The sequence below is a fragment of the Amblyomma mixtum genome, chromosome 3 (genome assembly GCF_055824585.1).
Source record: "Amblyomma mixtum isolate Tamu chromosome 3, ASM5582458v1, whole genome shotgun sequence".
Lineage (NCBI taxonomy): Eukaryota > Metazoa > Arthropoda > Arachnida > Ixodida > Ixodidae > Amblyomma > Amblyomma mixtum.
The window spans coordinates 218,591,853-218,611,212 of NC_143014.1; the positions used below are offsets into that span (position 1 = coordinate 218,591,853).

The following is a 19,360-nucleotide window of genomic DNA, read 5'->3' on the forward strand; positions in this document are numbered from 1 at the left end:
TTTTGTTCTTGTTTTAGCGCTTTCTCCAAAACTTCCCCGTATAGCGTACGCGACGTTGGCGGCAGCCTGGGTGTCTAAGCCTGCACTGCCGAGCGCATCTACGGATGCTTGCGGCCCGAATTCGTAAGCAGCTGACGCCAGCATCTGCAGCCCGCCGGTGAGGGCGTGTGAACTCTCTAGATCGAGTCGCTTACGAAGGAGGAGCCGGTCATCACGCTGTCTTGCCCTTTTGCCCTTGCACGTAGCTGTCCTCGGGAATGGGGCACGGTTGTGTGTTTGGGACTACCGCCTGACTGAGAGCAGTCTACGACACAGGGAGCGGAAAAGAAAGGGGGGGGGGGAGGAGGAGGAATGAAAGAGCAACAAACACCGGCAGAGTTTAGCGGGAGTCGCTGTTAAAAATGACAAGGACAAAGGCTATGACGAAAGTCGGATCGGGCTTCATAAACTTGGGGAAATTTTAGCTTTCCTAGAAAGGTTGCGTGAAAAAAGAGAATGCACCGAAGTCTTACAAAAGATGAGAGATAGACGGTGGCGTGCATTCGCTCGATAAAGAAGAAAAACGAGCCTGGAATCGTCATCGGCGCTGCGCGCACTTGACCACTACCTGCACGTAGTGGGAGAGCGCTTAGTGTCTCAGAAAGAAATAAAATGAACAAGAGAAAGCTAGAAGAAAACCTGTGAGCGAGAGCAATAAGGATTTAGATGTTCCAACGCAGTGGAGGGCTCGACGAAGGGAGGCATTTGTACTTCTCTGCGATTAACGTTATTCACCTCGACTGCTATAGGTGCTCGAGTACAGCCCCACGGTATGCGCTTTATATTAAGTACGTTTTCGTCTAACGCAAGAAAAAAAAACTTGATATAACTTTATCATAGAGCAAATACATTAAGAGTGGCCCGGTAACGTTTGTGTTGTCAGTATTATCGCACCTAAACGTCGCCATTGTTTCGTAACAACAAAACACAAAGGCATTGCTAGTATCGCCACATTTAGAGAAAAGCAATCCCACTCTTAGGGAGACCTACAGACGCAGCAGCCTTTTCATGCCTCGTGTTTCCTCCATTTATGTGCTAGATTTTATCGCATTAACCAACCATCCTCACAGCGAACCTCGCTGAACATTACGGCTAGCTCGAGACTGCCACCACAGCACTATATACGCCAACACATGAATATGGTTATAAACAACAAATTATTATTATATACTTATACTGGACAGCAGCAGTAACGGTGTGACACAGAACTAATGTTTATTCGATGGCGGTGATAACAACTGTCAGGCAGGGATCGTTACTTGTAATGAGGTAATGTCGAATAATGTCGGACAGAAACTGCGTTCTTTTTTTACTCTTTTTACGCTATGCATTGTAGCCACAAGTATTTCATATTGTTGGTTCTTGTTTGTTATATGTTGCTGTACAACTTATTCGATTTTTAAACATGGGCTTACTCCTGTAATAATCTAAAATTCGTTTGAAAGTATTCTGAACCAAAAATAAGTAAATAAATCAACACCCTCCAGTCAATGAAAGGACGTGTCTTTGATCTTGCCTCGCCTTTTCATCTCGCCTCACCGTGCCACATGTTTTTTTTTTTTTGTTTTGGAGCTTCTGATATGTACAGTATTTGTCAAAAGTATACAACCCAGGGGGTCTGCTTTTGAGTTCGGCAACGCGGCTCTTCTTGCATACTCAGGAGCCTTAATCTCACGAAGACGGCACGAACTTATGTTCTGAGACCTCATAAGCATAAGAATGTTAAATGTGCTTAAGAGCTCCGCTGCACAGCTTGGAAGCAAACCCCTCGGGCTGCATATTTTTGAGAAACACTGTACCTGTATTTACGACCACTAAAACGTGGCTAGAGCGCAACAGATTTTGGAACAATTAAAAGTGCCTCAGTAACAGCATTGTGAAAGCACCTATCACGACGTATTTTTCTCTAAATTGGCGATGTAGTATATGGCACAGAGTTTCATATTAAAGTAGGACTGTTCACTCCTCAAATAATAAATTCGGTAATGGAACTCGAAGTTACCGAAGCCGAAGCAATGAAGAACAGCGAAAAATCTTACATTAAACGGAGCAGGGGAGGTATTTGGGCTCCTTCAGAGCGGGACAGTGCCCACTGGCGTCTGCCACGCCATTTGTGACCTATAATACAAAGTATTTTCAATAAAGAATGTGGGTACTGTAAGGCCCCATTCATAGCTATAACAAAGCAAGAAAACCACCGGAAATAAAGTCTCGGCATATTTCAAACAAAAAATAATAAGAACTGCTTATAGGTGCAGATACATGTCTCACCTTGTTCAAGTGGTGTTTATCGAGTAAATGTGGCACGCTCTACCTAAGTCTTACAGAATATTTCAATTTACGCTTCCCTTGACTTCTTACTGAGAAAGACAACTGCAAAAGTACCGATCATCTGAGGACCACGAATAATGTTCATTTTGTAGGTAACGCAGCGCCCTCTTCTGCAATGCTAGGAAAGGGCTGAAAAGTGCTCAGAAACGCCTCTTCCTTACGATACATTGCATCACAATATAAATAATTACGGTAAAAATAGAAATGTTTGCCGCCAAGTGTGAACAGAGCTTTACAGAGCAAACATGAAACGTGACGCGCTAAACTATTCATAACAAAATTTGTAACAGCGTCAAGTGCTGTTTCATGGATCAGTTATTGAGTGTAGACAGATGTTTGAAAGTTGCCTCACGGTTTTCGGTGGTTTATACACAACTTTTAAAGTTTTCTGCACTGTGCGCATGCCTATTGGCACTGGGCTGTCACCGCTGCCTTCTCATTGACGGATTTCGCAAACTCTGCTTACCGCGTATGTGTGGCGCAGTACACAACCACCATGTCCTGAATTAATTTGTAAACAGCAAAAAGGTCTCTAGCAAACTACAGAGTCAAACCTAGCTTTCAGATTCATAGTTCTTTGTTTCTATTTTACCCTCTCATGCGTGTTTAAAAAGATATTTTAAGATCAAATGCTTTTGTACAAGACAAAATTTTTCTTTTTTTTTGTTACCAGCCTACTTTTTGACATGTTTTTCTTAAGAGGAACGTGGTTAGCGAGCACACAGAAACTTGTGCACGTTCTTTTAATATAGCCTTCGTAGCTTTCTCAACTGCGCTTCTATATAGCGCCACGCAGTTGCAATACGAAGGCAGGCTCTTGAACGCAGTCGAGGGTTTATTAAACGCTTGTACAAGGAAAACCCCGAAGATTGAGCTTTCAGTTTGTTTGCTGACGGCTGTTCACAACAGCTCCGTCATTTTCCCTTCTAGAGGACAGTTATGTTATCCGTGTTGAAGGTGGCGATGTCCCGTTTTTTTTTCTTTTTTTCCTGGCAGAAACATGCTAGAGGGATTGAAATATTATTTGAGCCCTTTAAGAGCTGCAAGAGCTATTCGCGTGCTCAAAAATAACTAAAAGCGCTTCTTCTCAGCCGCGAAGCGATCGCGCACAACTATTCGAAATCGAGCATAACCTGTTCGAAACATTACACTGCTATGCCATCTGAAAGGCCAAACATAAATTATTATCAGGCTATGTTCAATCACTCTTTAAAAATAACCCTGAAAAATTTTAGACAACTATCTCCCCGTAACGCATGTCTGACGATTTTTCTTGTTCAATAAAAGTGGATGTCCAGTTACTCGGGAGAGCTGTGTAGCCGTATTCAATGATCACACCACATGGGTATTCAATAACGAAAACTATTTCAACCTACCTCAACCAGAATTACTTATTACCTTGTCATGAGTCCAAAAAATGTTACAACAGAAGGCACTGCATCTTTATTTATAATTCTCAGAATATAAACTTCATAAGGGGTAGATTGCGATAAATACTGAAATAAATACTAATTATACCCCTGGAAACAGTAGACAGTCGTCGAGCATATTTTATTTCTCATGATTACAACCACCATTCTAGTGTACCTAACATCAACTTACCCTTATCGCTGAAAAATCTATAGTGACGTAAGGATATCGCACCTCTGTGCTCAGTGCACAAATTAACCCACACTCATCATGCGTCAAAACTAAATTTACGCGGCTGATTAGCACCTCATGTCACGTATCTAACAATATTAAGCTTTTGAATGTCTATTCGGAAGAAACCATGTGTTTAACTGTTTTTCACTGCGACTGGCCATGAAGGGTTGGAATAGTCTTCACAATCGCATTGCGAACATAACTGGCCCAATAAGATTTGAAAGCGAAGTATGCACCTTCCTGGGGTCATAATATGTTATGTAAAAACGTTCACCATGTGCGAGTTGTCTACTCGCAACGCCGCTAACTACAGCATAATGTTATAGTTTTTTGTGTGTCGAATCAAACTTTCTCTCGCTTGTTTTAATAAATATTTGCATTTGAAATTTTATGTTATTGCCTATGGATCTGTTTTAGGCCTTTTACGAGTTCGCGACTCCAGACTATAGTAACCCTTCCCCTTCACTCAATGATCCATGTAGTGTAACCAGTAAGGCACTTGCCTAATAAGAAAATATATACCGTTGCCTTTATTCTCCTTCTCACTTGGATACTCGGCTTCCGAATGTAACCATTCTTCACACTGCTTATTTCTTTTCAACTTCAACAAGTTGGATCAGAAACGTGTTTAGCATGGCTGTGTGTAGGCATACTCATTCGCCACTTCGGATACCATTCCAAACATGTCATTTTTAACCTTAACTAATACAATGAAGTAACGCTATTCAATTAATTAAATCCCTTTCGTGTCTGCTTTACTTTTCTGGTGTGCTGCTCAATTACTTTGCTTGCAGTGGAGGTTTTTTTTTACTTTTTTAAGCTTTTTATCACTGGAAAACCCAAGTGATCTGTAAAGAGTGGTTCCACTCGTTAAAAGCCCCGTGCATTCGGGTGTCCTTAGAATAGCAGCGTCTTCTTTATATCGTGCGGATACATCCTCGTACGTGCTTCAGCTCCTAATCCTTACGAAATGAAGTGCGCACTTCACGGATTATAGCACACAGTTATCGAGGCACGGTGAGCGCTTCTCACAGCGCAGCCGAAACGTTTTTAGAATTTATGAGTGGTAGGCGACTGGTGAATTTCCGTCCTAATAGTTATTCCTGTCGCCGTTCCATGCGTTAGAATGTTTCGAATGGTGCCTCTTGCTTTTGTCATAAAAAATTGGCGGAGGCTCAGTTCGGTTAAGCCCGGAAATTGCGAAAGCAACTTCATCCGTTTCTTAAGCCCGCCGTCGTTTCCTAGCTTGAGCGAATCGTTGCAGCCTTGCCTTGTGCATGTCGGACGACATGGCCTGGCTGAAATGCAAAGCGTGGTTACGCCGGGACGACTGCGACGAGCCGGGTCGGAGCCCGATATATCTCCGTCTGGCGTGACGTCATCATAGCGAGCGCCTCCTCGCGGCAGCGGCGCGCAGCTGCTGCTCGGCGCACCGTGGTTACGCTGGGACGACCGCGACGAGACGAGTTGGGGCTCTGTCTCTCTCCGTCTGGCGTGACGTCACAGAGGAGGTCATGCTAAAGGTCAAACGTGGTTACACCGCCGGGACGACGCAGAAGGGCTCAAACTGCGAGCAGTACTGCTTTCGCATTAAAATGAGTTGTCATGTGAATAAAGGCTGTTAATTCCAGCATATGTCTGACAGACGGCACCGCAGCGGTGGTCTGGTGGTATGAGCATCCACCTCATAAATGTAGGAGGTGCGGGGCTCGGTTCCTAGTGCCTCTGCGCACGTGCCTATTTCCAATGTGTTCAGGCTTTCCCCTGGCCTGGTGCCAGCTTCTGTGGTGTGAAATGCTTCTAATATGAGTCTTCGAACCCACCCTGCGTAGACGAACACTCCTGTGTCAAGGCACTCTTTCGCCAGAGCCGGCAGTGCGTCACTAAATCATCGTTTCCATCATCCTGTTTAGCTCACAGTCGTCTCTGCTGTGAAAAAGAGGTTGAAATTAAACAACCCTTTCGGAAACACAACTAAAACAGTGTCCTATTTATACGCACTTAAAGAAAAAAATGACATGTTTGTAATACTGCGGGCACCTGCCATTCTTGTTGGGCAGATGTAATTCGCGATACAGATGATTACGTGGGGTCATGTGGGGCGTGCGTCATTATAACAGAAGCAAGGGGAATAGAAACAAGGGCCTTAACTTCTCTTCGGGCAGAAAACCGCTGAACATTTCTTTTTAGAAAAGACGCCACGTCTTGGTCGTGTAAAACAGCAGTTCTAAGGGCGTCACCCATTGTAAAACCTGGTGAGTACAGATTGTGCCTAGTTTTCAATCTAGGTATATAGTACGATGTTTTATTATGGCGAGGAATTGGTTTCTAGTATGCATTTCCACTACTTCTCTGTTTTAAGAGAGCTATCAAACTGATTGACGTAAGGCCTCTTGCCGGCCATTGTAGCCAACGACTAATGCAACCAGCAATTATGTGCAGCTTATCAAAAGTTTGGTCACCCACTCCACCGGACTGTGTTGCATTGAACACCACTGATGAAAAAAAAAGAAGAATTTAAGAAAACGCTTTCGTCGTAACCTGGATGGTGGGCCTACAAGGTTAGCTGCACTACAAGCACGCAGTGAAGATCTTCGTGCCTGTATGGTGTACAAAATAATGTTATGTAAAGTTATTTACTCAGGCCCTGCCTGAATTGGCCGCATTGGCTCACAACCCTGTACAAGTTTTATTCGCACGTAAACAATGTAAATCATCGTTAAATAGCGGGATAATCAATGACGCCGAGCTATTACTACTCGGCTATTACCACTGTTCTAAATAATACTTTCTCTGTTCTCTCCAGCACCTAATTGTAATAGCAGTCATCACAATAGTCCAAGTGGTTAACTCAAAATATCTTGAAATTGTCCCTTGCTACTTTAAGTAAGCAGCTTTTGTGCAAAAGGCTTCCCCATTTTCGAAAAACGGGAACTGTTCTTGGTTTCGTTTCTTTTTTCAATATACGTGTCATAGGGAGTTCTCGTTAGGTTTTAATGAGTATTTTTCCTCCAAAATGACTGTCATCCCCTTCAGCGCTAGATTTTGTTGACGTTACATGTTTCCGATCTTATTCCTTGGTTATGAAGAAGGAACAAGCTCTGTATAAATAAATGTCGCCTGATTTCCTTACTAGATGTCGCTGATCGCCCCGATAATTTCGCAGAAACGGTACTGATAATAAATGACCGCGAAAAATTTCCGCGATAAAAAAAATCCAGTTTTGTTCATTAGGCACTTAATAAGGACGCTTCTGACATATCCTTATTTATATGATGACTGCCCATGAGACTTCCATGTCCACATTTTTCCGCTCATACCCCGCAGTTTTGTACAAAATTATGTTTCAAAGAGAAAGAGTGTATGAACGCAATTTTTTATACATTGCAAGATTTCACTATAATAATGAATATATCTGAGATCTCCAGTCGGCAGGCTTGCATTCTTTGCGGTTATTATCATCAAAAACATTTCTCATTGGTTTTCAATGCCAATCATAACTGCTAGATGCGAGCAGTGGAGAAACATTGAAATCCCCTGCTACTCATTAGAAGACTGCGCCATTACCATCAATATTTCCAGAATAGTTACTCACAGTACCTGATATTCAAAACTTCTGTCCAAGAATGCCAGACATGACACAAAAAAATGACATTACAGCTACAGCTTATTGCACTGCATATTCGCGCTTAAAAAATGTTACCAGTGGGTCAGTGTACCCAGTATACTTTTCCGCTGCTTTTTTCTCGTGAAGTTGAGCTATACGTATATGCTACTGCCAAACAGTACTAAACACCATGCTTTATCTATTTGCACCAATGCAATTCATCCCCATGCGCAAGTATCATGCACGAAATAGCACAGAAAGAAATTATTTAGGTGAAAAAGGACAGTCGAAAGCTGGATGCAAGGAAAGCGCCTTAGGACAAAAGCGCTGGCCTTGCGTGGGTTATGCTTTCTGAGTGAGTTACATTTGCGCCAGCAGTGTTTTGTAACAAGTGGCTGTCTCTGTGCATATGAAATTAGTTTTTGCAGACTGATTTGATTCAAGCGGCGGTCCTACGTGTCTTTTGTTTGTTTGTTTGTTCTGCTTGATTCGAGAACTACTTCGAGTAATAGAGCGGGTAGCTGTACGGCGCTCCAGCTCTCACAACACTCACTCGAATAACATTTGTGACACATAAACGCACATGCCACATAGTTGGGAGCAGTGTCTCCCTTGCTCAGTTGCATTTCACTCAGCGATTGGATGAAAGTACGAGTTATTACATGACATATACTGCTCTCACTCCGCTCACATACTGCGCTCGCAAAATTCGATCACATAACGTATTAAGATCGCGCAAAGCGCGACGTACAAATGATGCCAACACGAGCGCTTCGCATCTGTACGTCACGCTTCTGCACTAATTTTATAAGTAATGAACCAACTAATCTTAGTTTCACCGTGTGCTTGACATAATCTTTTGGCGAAAGAAGCTGCACTCATTATGTGATTGCAACACGAAGCGGATATGCCCGATATGAAGAAGAACAGAAGATTGGGCGATTTGGTACGTAGTTAGTCATATATATACATATAGGGCTGCCGAACATACCAAGGAGGATATATAAAACTTGCTGGAGTGGAGGGGGCGCTTGTCAAGTGAAGCCGGCCGCCGCCATCTTGCCAGTGGCAGAAAGCGCGCTTGACGCCGGCTCGCGCTGCTGCTTTGGCGCGCTGTTTGAGCGCAAGCTGACGCGACGGGCATGCAAACACCAACGGTTTGATAATGGTTGCCTCTTGCGTTGCCTACGGATGTGCAAACAGGCTGAAGAAGGGTTGTGGCCTCACATTCCACCTGTAAGTACACGAAAACGTGTTCAATTGAGCCCTACGCGCGCGTTGTCGAGCGGCGCAAACTAATGTGGTAGATGTGTGCAACAAATAATAGTGCCTCAATTACTGGCAGGTTTCCAAAAGATCCCGAGCTGCGGAGCCTGTGGGAGCGGGCCGTTCGCCGTGAAAGATGGCATGCAAAAGATGGAGATCGCCTGTGCTCCGTACACTTCGCGCCCGAGTGCTTTGACCGCACCGGACAGACGACGCGGCTGCGCGCGGGAAGTGTGCCTTCTGTGCTTCCTGCTTTTCCGCAGCACCTACAGAAGCCCGTGAGTATTACTGGAGAATGTTAAACCATGACACGCTAGGCAGAATTATTCGCCTTTCTCACGTGAGAAGTGTTCGTGGCAGTGTTCAGACGGAAGTGACGTCTTCCAATTCTGGAAACTGCTCCCAAGACATCGTCTCCATCTTGAATTCAACCACTGCTGTAGCCATGGTAGATGCAAAAAGCACGGTCACTGACATGCACAGGTCATCAGTCCTGCAGCCCGATGACCACGACTACACACATTGCATTGGCTGGCCCGAAAGTCTTTCTGCTTTTGTCGGTGCCGTGTGCCATATATAGCAGGCTTCATTGTGCGAAAAGTTAGTGCAACGACAACATGCGATTAGTGCATCACAGCCCTGCACTCTGATGCGCTTGCGCCTTTAATTAAGCAGAAGAGCCGGGGTGGACTTGTTTCGCCGTCGCAAGACGTCATTGGCCTGTGTGAAGCAGTTGAGAAGGGGCTGCGACGGCTGCAGGCTGAATGTGATGCCATTACAACGGTGCTGGCAAGGGCAAAACACCTTATCTTGGAAGTCCTGGGTGTGTCCTCAGAGAAAAAGTGGTTCCAGAAACTGGAGGAGGACATCCTTGACTTCGATCCGCTTGACAATCATATCTACAATTTGTGCAAAAAAATCGCTGAAGAGTACGTGAAAGTGAGGATACACCACATGACAAAGGAACGAAATCGGGAATTGATCAAGAATAAAGTCAGACCAGTTCTGTCAAGGGTGATTATCTTCAATCACCAGTAGGTTGCCTCTCACCATTATTTTTACTGTGCGTCTGATTATTAAGCTTTTTTTCCTTAATATTTATTCAGGTTAACTGCTTTCTACATGCCAGTTGGCTGCTGATGGATGAAAAATAAACGTTTACAACCCCAACCGCTTGCTTTCATTGTTTTGTAAACGCGAGCAACTTCATAGGCAGCGCGAAGAAGCACGAGCGCGGTTGCGCACTGCTGCTTTTCGCCACTGGCAAGATGGCCGCCAAGGCTTCACTCTCCCGCATAGGCGCGTATAGGCGGCTTCCACTCCAGCAAGTTTTATATATCCTCCTTGGAACATACCCAGCATCCCAGCATTTCGGGACTCCAACGGGAAAGAATTCACGAACTCAAATTTTTCATATTGTATGATTTCACTATAACAATCAATATATCTGTACGTCACAGGCTGGCATTTTCTTGCTATTAACGCTTTTTTATCGTCAGAAGTGTTCCCCCATTGGCTTTCTGTGGCACTCTTAACTACTAGATGCGAACGATAGAAAAACTTTAAAAGATAGTTTTTGCTACGCATCGGAACAAACGACCTTTATCTTCAATATTTCCATAACAATACCTTACAATATTTTAATATTAAAATTTTTGGTCCAAGCATGCTGGGCACGAACGCGCGATATACATGTATTTACGCGAAATATGGGTGCTGGACCATTCAGTGGTGACTATTTAAAAATTATTCTCACTTTTTCTCACCCTTCCATAAAGCAGCGAAGAAGTGAAAGGAGGCAAAAGCTATACAGCCTTCCTCTCTACCTGAGCGAGAACGCCCACTTCCACAAGGTCGCATAGGTCACGTGACTACCACTGACACGATGTCGAACGCGCCCACTCCTTGTTCCATGGTGCCTTGATAACATACCTATAAGCTATCAGGTAAACGCAGATGTAATGGATTACGAGATGGGACGCCTAAGACGCCGACTCAACATAACCCCAGAAGAAACTCTCTGAAACGGCGACCGCTGTACGAGAATACATTTTATCAAAGTCGTTAAGTGCGTTACTCACATATGTGAGAGCACGTTTACGTTGCAAAGTTAGCGGCAGCCGTCCTCTAAATCCAAACCAAACGTGAACCTCATGTAAAAGATACCGTCTCGCACATATTGCACAGTAACGTTGGCGTCAGTGCGCTTACTGCACGCCGAGGCGTTGCACGTTGGGGCCTCGAATGACGCAGGGGCGCGGCATGGTAATGTCGGTGCGTGCGCCGGTTTAGTACGAGTCGCTCACCACGGCAGTGGTTTAACTGGTTACTGAACAAGACAAAAACTAAAAAAAAACCTGATAAGGCTGGCCTTCGTGTGCGTCCCGCTAAAAAGGAAGCAGGTGGTAGGCATCGAGCGATTGACTCCCGTAGTAAGCAGAGACCGATAGTAGGCATTTGGATGTTGTTTTTGGAGCGTTCCTGCGGTACAGTGTTCAAATGCGATTCATAATTAGGAGTTTAGACAACATAAATTTTTCCACATCGTCTACAAATGTCTAATTCAAACCTGATAGCTTTTTTAGGCCTATTCCTGACATTAGTGCCCGCATAAACCAATTTTTATATTTATTACGGAAACGTCGCGTTCCTGGCTGCAGTTTTTGTACAAAGGCGCTTCCGGTCTCGAATTCTTGCCATTGTTCGTAGCATTGACTCTCAGTAACATAGCACTCGTTTGACATTTTAGAAAAAAATAACTTGAGTGTATACAGCGGATTGGTGCGCATATTTCTATGAAGCCGTATAGCCGCTACAAGCATTATTTAGGAAAAAGTATACTTCAAGTGTCTTGACGCTTTTCAAAGCAGCACTGCAAAAAAATAAAAAAATGCGTGATCTGAGGCGCCTCTATGACCTGTAAAACTTCCTCCAAGCAGCCAAGGAATACTCAAAATCCGGCTTGAGCGCCAGTTTTTCATTACTTTTAGTTCTTCGTCTCTTAAACGGAACAATCAGCACAGGCACAAGTCGCGAGCACAGGCCAGCGACTTGAGTCGGTGGGATGACTCCGCGCATTCCGCAGCTTTACAAAAAGCCCAGGCAACCATGGTTGCATATACCATCGCAAGACCCAGTTTTCCCGCTGGCAGCGCAACGCTCTGAGCGCCAGTTTTGGCTAGTCGCTGCCAGACGATTAGGCTGTGCTTTAGCTAGCGTGTTTTACGAGTATAATTTCTAGTTATCGACTGCGTTGACGCAGTTGCATTGCAAAAGAAGCCTAATACTATTCTTAGCAATGTATTTGACTTCGTATCATGCGACGAGCGACTGGAAAATAACTGGCCTTGCGACGGTGTGTTTATGCGCGCTTTGCAGAATTTTGCGTATTGCTAGAAGCAGTGGGGAAAGCCAGAGGATACAAGGTAGCAGCCCCCGCATCTATCGATGACAGAGCTGTTAAGGAGCAAGTAATAGCTTTAGTACCGCAATATTTGTCTTCTTCTAGTTAACTGTATTTTTTTCGTACCCGTTATATCCTAGTCGTGGAAAACAAGCATTGACGAGCGACTAGTTACTTTACCCGTGCACGTAAGCGTACTTAAGTGCACTTAAGGCGGAGGCACAAATTTTTAATTTATATTTTTCTTTCCTTTTTAATGGCACACTTAGCTACCATGCAGGGGTAAAGAATCGTATACACTAGGTTCGCCTTTAATCGTCAAGAAGCAAAATAATTTTGTAAATAGGTATTGTAAATAGATCGCTATTGCAGTGTAATAAATACCAAAAAAAAGAAGCTGTTTTGTAACCTATCGAATAAAGAAAAAAGAAGTTTTGTGGCCTATGGGTTGTGTGCTTGCTTCGCAGTCTGATGGGCCTTGCTTCAAATCCCCGCAAATTTGGGAGAAATTTTATTTTTCTTGGCTGACGACGGCATGAGGAATGTGGGTTTTGGCACCACTTTTCCTGGAAAAACGCAAGGCTCCGTTGTTGATCAGCCACATAAGGCTTCCGCATTAAAACTAGCCGCACGTTTTGCTTAGTTCTCACACAGGCATGTGTTGATTTCAGCGCGGCTTTCGGATTTCCAGCGACCGGTTGCTTACAGCAGCTGCAGCAAACATCTAGTGGAAGAGCAGTTCTTTCCTTAGCCTTCATCATACGTTGGATGGAAAGGGCAATAAATAGCTTCCTTACTCTCCGAATTGCGCGCACTTCGCTCAGAATTCCCTACCTACCACCCATAGGCGCCTCAATAAGTTTGATATTGAGCACTTTATTCTCATGTGCTACGGAGGGAAAAATTCTTCCGGACACGCGAGCTCCAACCAGACCGCGTATCTTTGCTTACTGCCTGTGGCTCCAGGCCACAGTAGTTGTGGTGAGAGTCAACGTCGCCTTCTGTAACATGTGCTAATTAAATAAGACGTCCATGATGTACATCACACCTATAAGCCTCAATCGCCAATAGCGCGCCCCGAAGTCTTTTGCCGGGACCGTACTTATATTCACTTTATACTCGTTCACCTTAAAAGCAATTCGACAGACGACTACAGCAAGTGGACTCAAGATAATCGCTTTATCGCGAACTTTTGCCGCTTTTTAAGCGAGGCTTGTTTGCACTCCTTTTTATAACTTTCTTTCCTTTTTCATTATGCCTAATGGCAAACAGCTCGAATAAAAAAAAAACAATTCGAAGAATGCGCGAAATGAGAAAATTATAAATGCATCTGCCTTTCAAGATGCGGCGTTTGCCAATGTGGAGGAAACCATAAGCGTGCCAGTTCGTAACATGCAGCTCAGGAATGGAAATGAATGTTGAAGGTGCGTGCATCAGAAAAAAAGGCTGCATGCACCGAATGCAGGGCTTCAGTCAAATCACTATGACACGAACTGGTTCGCACGGACAGCGCGTTACTGGCGTCTGTTTGCTAAGCTGGAGTTGGATGGAGAAAATGGGCCTCTACAGCAGCGTTACAAGGCAGAAAACGCAGGCACATTCGTTCATTTTTGTCCTATTTTGTGATCATTCTGTTGCACCTGTCAGAGCGGAAGTGCGCAGATGTGAAGCTCACAAGGAAATCTGACCATAAGTTATGAAGTTTTAGAGTAGTTTTAGGTGTATCTATCCCTAATAGTAAAAATAACGCAACCTCCTTCACATTCACGGTTCCTAATTTAAAATTCGCGCCAGTAATACAGACTGATTTCGTTCTTCCGTGCTCATCGAGATGTTTAGACAGAGCTCTTCCGCGCACGGGCTGATCACTGCTTAATGCAGATGGCACCTACACCCATGACCTTTTCTCTGAGTTATGCTTGTCACCCGGCCACTCGCTGTGCTGTGCCTTTGTTCTACGCAAGTGGTTCGGGTTGCCTTGGCGAATTTTCATTTCTACTTCATCAGGATGGTGAAGAGTTTGGCGGCCGAGAATCGGTATGTGAGGAAAGAATCGAACATCTCCTTCTGCGCTTGTCGTGGTTTTTGACGTTCAACGTATTACGCTTCAGACTGCCTTTAGTGTACATGATATTTTGGTTTGGTTTTTATTGAGTTTAAGTCCCCTGGTTTGAGCAAGATGCCCTTTACTGGAAGCTATAGGCGTGAACGCATGAGCTCTTTTGGGATGTGTTCCCGGAAGATATTTTATTTATTTGGCAACATGATGAAGCTAGTGTTGAATGGTTTATGCAAGGTTTCAACAGCGTAAAAATTACCCAAGCGCACCGTTCAAACCCAGCTTTTCAAAAAAAAGGCTTCAATTTTTGGACATCACAGTGAAGGCGAAAGAGGAAGCTTTGCGCTAACACTATACGTGATGTTTAATTTGTTCAACGCAGATTTTGTGTAAAAATGATATAAGAGCCAAAAAGCACCAAATTTGAAATTGTGCTATGTGGTGAGGTGACGACATATTCTTGAAGCATGTTTTAACTCTTGGAAACATAATTACCCAACATGTTACAATGCAGATTTCGAGCCTTTCTCTCAGGCCAAATCTCTATTCAGTGAAATACACGCCGTGTATAAAAAACTCGCCGACTGCATGCAGTACTTGTAATTAGCGGCAGCCACATGCACGGTACCGAAATAGCCTTCTGCATAGAATGTTCTGCATCCCATAGTTAAAGCCTGATTTGTTTAATGTTTACGGATCGAACGAGAAGCAAAACAACCAAAAAGGCTACTTTATAAAAGGAATAGCCGAGGACAGCCATCAATGGTGCTAACTGCAAGGAACGCACATCTCGCACATGAAAATAATCATATGAAGTGAAAAGCCACAAAACCTAGGCTATTACTAGCGGCCGACCACAAATCACTAAGCTCAAGCGCATGCCTATTAGAAATAGTTAGAAAGCTAAATATTATAATTTAATTGATCACTTTACTAGTTACATGATTCGCCCGTTCTTTAACGTCCGTCAACACTGGTATAACTGTGTCGCAAAATGCTTCTTTTTACCTCAAAAACCCTATATTTATAAGTTAGTGGCAAGCTTCTCTGAAACACACGGCATATCTTCTTTTTAGAGCGCAGCTCTTAGGCGGCCGTTCGTGAATTCCGCGCCGTAGTCGTCGGCGTAAGAGACCATCTGAAAACCAGCCACACTCGGCAGGTAGTATCAAAGCGAAACGCCACATGCCACAGAGAGAGTATAGGAATCGACAACAGGAAAGTGGCTGCCACGGGAAGATCCCGGAGGGTGTCTAGCAGCGTAACACACCGCCTGCCTGTGCTGGCTGGTAACCCGTGAAGAGCTGCGCTCAAATTTCGGATTACCGACTACCGCAATCGTCTGCCAATTATTTTCTCCTCTGAGGAGAACAAAGTGTTTAAAACTTTTAAGCTTTTAAAGCGGAAGACTTACTAGCCTCATTATGAGAAAAGCCGGCGGCGTGTGTTACTGTATGTACTCGGAGATCGTACAGAAAATCCCGGCGATGGCAAGAAAAATTGGGTGACATCAGCAAGCGGTCGTAGGACGCACACAGCAGTAACATACATGTCGTTCGTCTACATGTACTCCCCACTGTCTAACCTCTATTCAGCCCGTTGTGCTCTAAGCGGTGCGGGCCGGGCTCTATTATTTTACTTTCCTTTTAGATAAGCCCAACCTAACATCTGTCTAACCTCTATGTGGCGCCAGTTTTCACGACTACATTCGTAACGAAATTGTGAAAACCCTTTTGTAGTACTGCGTTTCGGGCGGTGTCACACGATTCTTCGTTACGTATACCTTAATGTGCTAGTCAAGTTGAAGGCTACTTTGCAAGAGGGATTCGAATCGATGACATATGCACCTTCAATTGTCGCTCGTCGTACACCGTCGCGGGTGGTGTCATACGATCTCTCTTTGCATGTAGCATACGCCTCTTAGTCATTCTAGCTCGCGGCAGGTATTCGAACCGAGTGTCCGGCTGTTTCACACGGACCGTTGTGGATTTAGCGTTTGTGTAATTAGCGTTCAGAGGCGCGCCTTTGTTTCAGTTCTCATTGCGCAACCTGCGTCAAGGTCGAACGCCCACAATGAAGCACTAATGTTTTCGCCTTAGCAGCATGTAAGCGGTTTGAAGCGCCTTCTGATTTTTTGTTTGTTCTTTCCTCTAAAACTGCGCTTTGCACCACATCCGGTGTTTTTTGTAAGCAAGCTGTTACTTTCAACATAGGCGGCGTGGCCGTAAACGCCCGCGGCCTTGCTGAGAGAGAATGAAACTTATTCTTGCGCGCCAGTTCAGGATCTGCGGAGCCCCTCTGGTGTGGAACCGGCAGGAGTGAAACAATGCGCTGCAGTTCTAACGGAGGAGCAGTCGAAGCCTGCTAGCTGGTTGGAAATGTGATGGAGGAGAGGTTAGCCATTATGTGGTGTGGTCGTGCCTGTATAACTTGACAGGAGCAGAGAGTGCGTGCGTTGCAGAGGTTGGCTTGGAATTGAGAGCACAGGGGGTTGCCAGGAACGCTGTAGATGCAGTGAAGAGTGTGCGTGGTGGACGATAGTCTGTGCTTGCCGGACAATACAGGCGTTCACACCTGGAAGCGGGATTTGGTACGAAAGGCAATGTTGGAGCCTATTAGGCTAACCTGAACGTATTAAGTTGGCCGACCTGCTACCTTTTCCTTTTACAGTGCCCTCTTGGGTGACCTCCATGGTACCTATTTTGTTCCTCTTAACTCGACACATCTCTCCTCCGCTGAATACCGCCACTGCTCCCAGCGCAAGCGGTGCTTGTAGTCGCGCTCCTTCCGTGCACATGTAATTGCGTACAGAGCACAGGTGCGCAATCTTAATACGATGGCATGAGCATCGCTATCACCTCACGGCTCGTATTCCTTACCGGCTTTTATGATGAGGTCCCCAAATCCTCCTCAGCCGCAGCCACCTGCGATGCACATCATCGCTGATTGATTCCCGCACCTAGCCATTATAAAAGATAGCCAGGAAGCTTTCTGAGCTTTACACTCCTTTCTGCTTCGTTGTCGCGTGCACGGCTTTCTGCGAGTTACCTCCACGCACGTAAAGCCAAACACATGGTCACTGAATGAGTGCCTGGCTGCCAAGGGCTGAAAGTGTGCATTAGCTCTGCCGAATTGAGTCTGCACCAAGCATTTCGTGCCTTTGGCCCCTAGTGCAGCATATTCCGTTCGAATGCCCAGCGTATGCCGACAGGTGTACTTACTATGAACATCGTACGGAGTCAATCACCTCAGTACCTCTTACAGTGGACTGTGTATTAGGTCCCCTAGCCTGTCTTATATACCCAGCAGAGACGTGGACAGAGTGTTTTATTTGCCTATATCAACGAGACTGTAGTCTATTCTACAAAGTCTAAAACTTCTTTGCATCTCATCATTATGCACTCTTCATGCCGTGAACTTTCTCAGCCTACTGTCAGCATATTAATGGTTGAGGTATCTAGGCCCTAATTCAATGCCAAATTTTTTGCCAAATTTTTTAAAATTATTTTACTTAACCAATTTCTTCACCTGCCACGTTCCGCCTTTCTCCCCAGGTCTCTTCCCAACGCAAATGTGGCATGTCAGCCATTTTGAAATGCCGGCTAAATTATCTGCCGATTATTAGTGGGTTTCTCGCTCTCTCTATTCGACTCACGCAAGTCGCTTTGAGACGTTAAACCCCATAAACCAAACCGAATTATCAAAGTGAGTAGTGCGTTTTTGCGACAACATCCCGCAACCCACGCTTCAAAACTCTTAAAGATTACATCAAGACAGGATGAAGCGACCGCACCGTTGTGTGTATGTGCCGTGTCGCGGCAGCTGCATTTTTATGGGGCTAAGTGCAGAAACGGAGGAGTTATGTGCCATGTCGCAGCACTTTAAATTGGATTAGATTGGAAAACATTTATTCACCGGCAGAAAGTGGTTCAAGGTGAGTTCTTGGTCGCGCTAGATGGCCGTCAGCCCGTGGCCTAAGGCGACCTCATTGGAATCCATAAATACGGAGCACCCCCTGCAGTGGCGTTGCTCACAGCCCACGTGTAGTTAAGCCACATGTTTCCCATGTTAGTAAGTATGAATGAATAAACTTTATTTTCCTCTTGAAAGGGGATACACCTCAAGAAAAGCTACAACTATGTAGCTTGAAAGTACCTTTGACCCAGTACAGAAGCAACATAAATAATAAGGTGGCGTACAGGGTAACTGGCAAAAGGACTAACAATTTACAGCAAATATATATAAAAAAACATAATAAAAAAGCAACATTGGAGTACCGTCAAACACAAGAGTAGGCGAGCACTTGAAGCTACTCGGTTCTACTAGCACAATGTAACTTTAATTCCCTGAGAGGTAAACTATGGACATTATGATCCTTAGAGGTAAATTTGCGCAACAAATGAGGCAATGAGAATTGTAGCGGCTGTCTTCCATAATTTGTTCCTATGAGCGGCACAACTCATTTATTTGTTCATCGGGTGAAAACATAATTCTCTTTTGGTTTTAGTTTAGCAAGAAACATCAAAAACAGCTGCGTGGGAAAAGAAAACCCAATATAGATTTCCAGCCAGCATTCAAAGAGGACGTTAATACGAATAATCTTGTGTTGAAGGAAAAAAAATTAGCTGTAAGAGCTGTGTAACTGGGCCCAGCAGTTAATGTAGTCACTTTTTTTTTGAAGTATTAGTGATTTATAAAGGTTAGTGCTTGATGTAGTGGCCCAGACCAATAGAAGATCGTTGAGATAACATTGGAAGATTGAATTGTAGATTATCAGCTTTAGATTTGTAGGAAACTTTAGCGACATCTGCAAAGGACACCAACAGACTGACATTCTCTTTGCAATATATGTTACATGTTCTGTCCATTTCATCATACGCAAAACTTCTGGACAAAAACATTTTTGAGCGGGAAACAGTTAATAGACACACTTTTCATATAAGGTAAGATTTCACTACAAGAATCAATATGTCCTGAGATCACCATGGCAGTGTTGAATTATTTTTCTATT

At 44.3% G+C, this 19,360-nt stretch overlaps 1 long non-coding RNA gene across 2 annotated transcripts in view; it reads left to right on the forward strand.

Moving 5' to 3' along the window:
* LOC149353708 (uncharacterized) overlaps nucleotides 1-19,360 on the forward strand; it is a 163,702-nt gene that overhangs the window by 97,603 nt on the left and 46,739 nt on the right. The window lies entirely within an intron of this gene.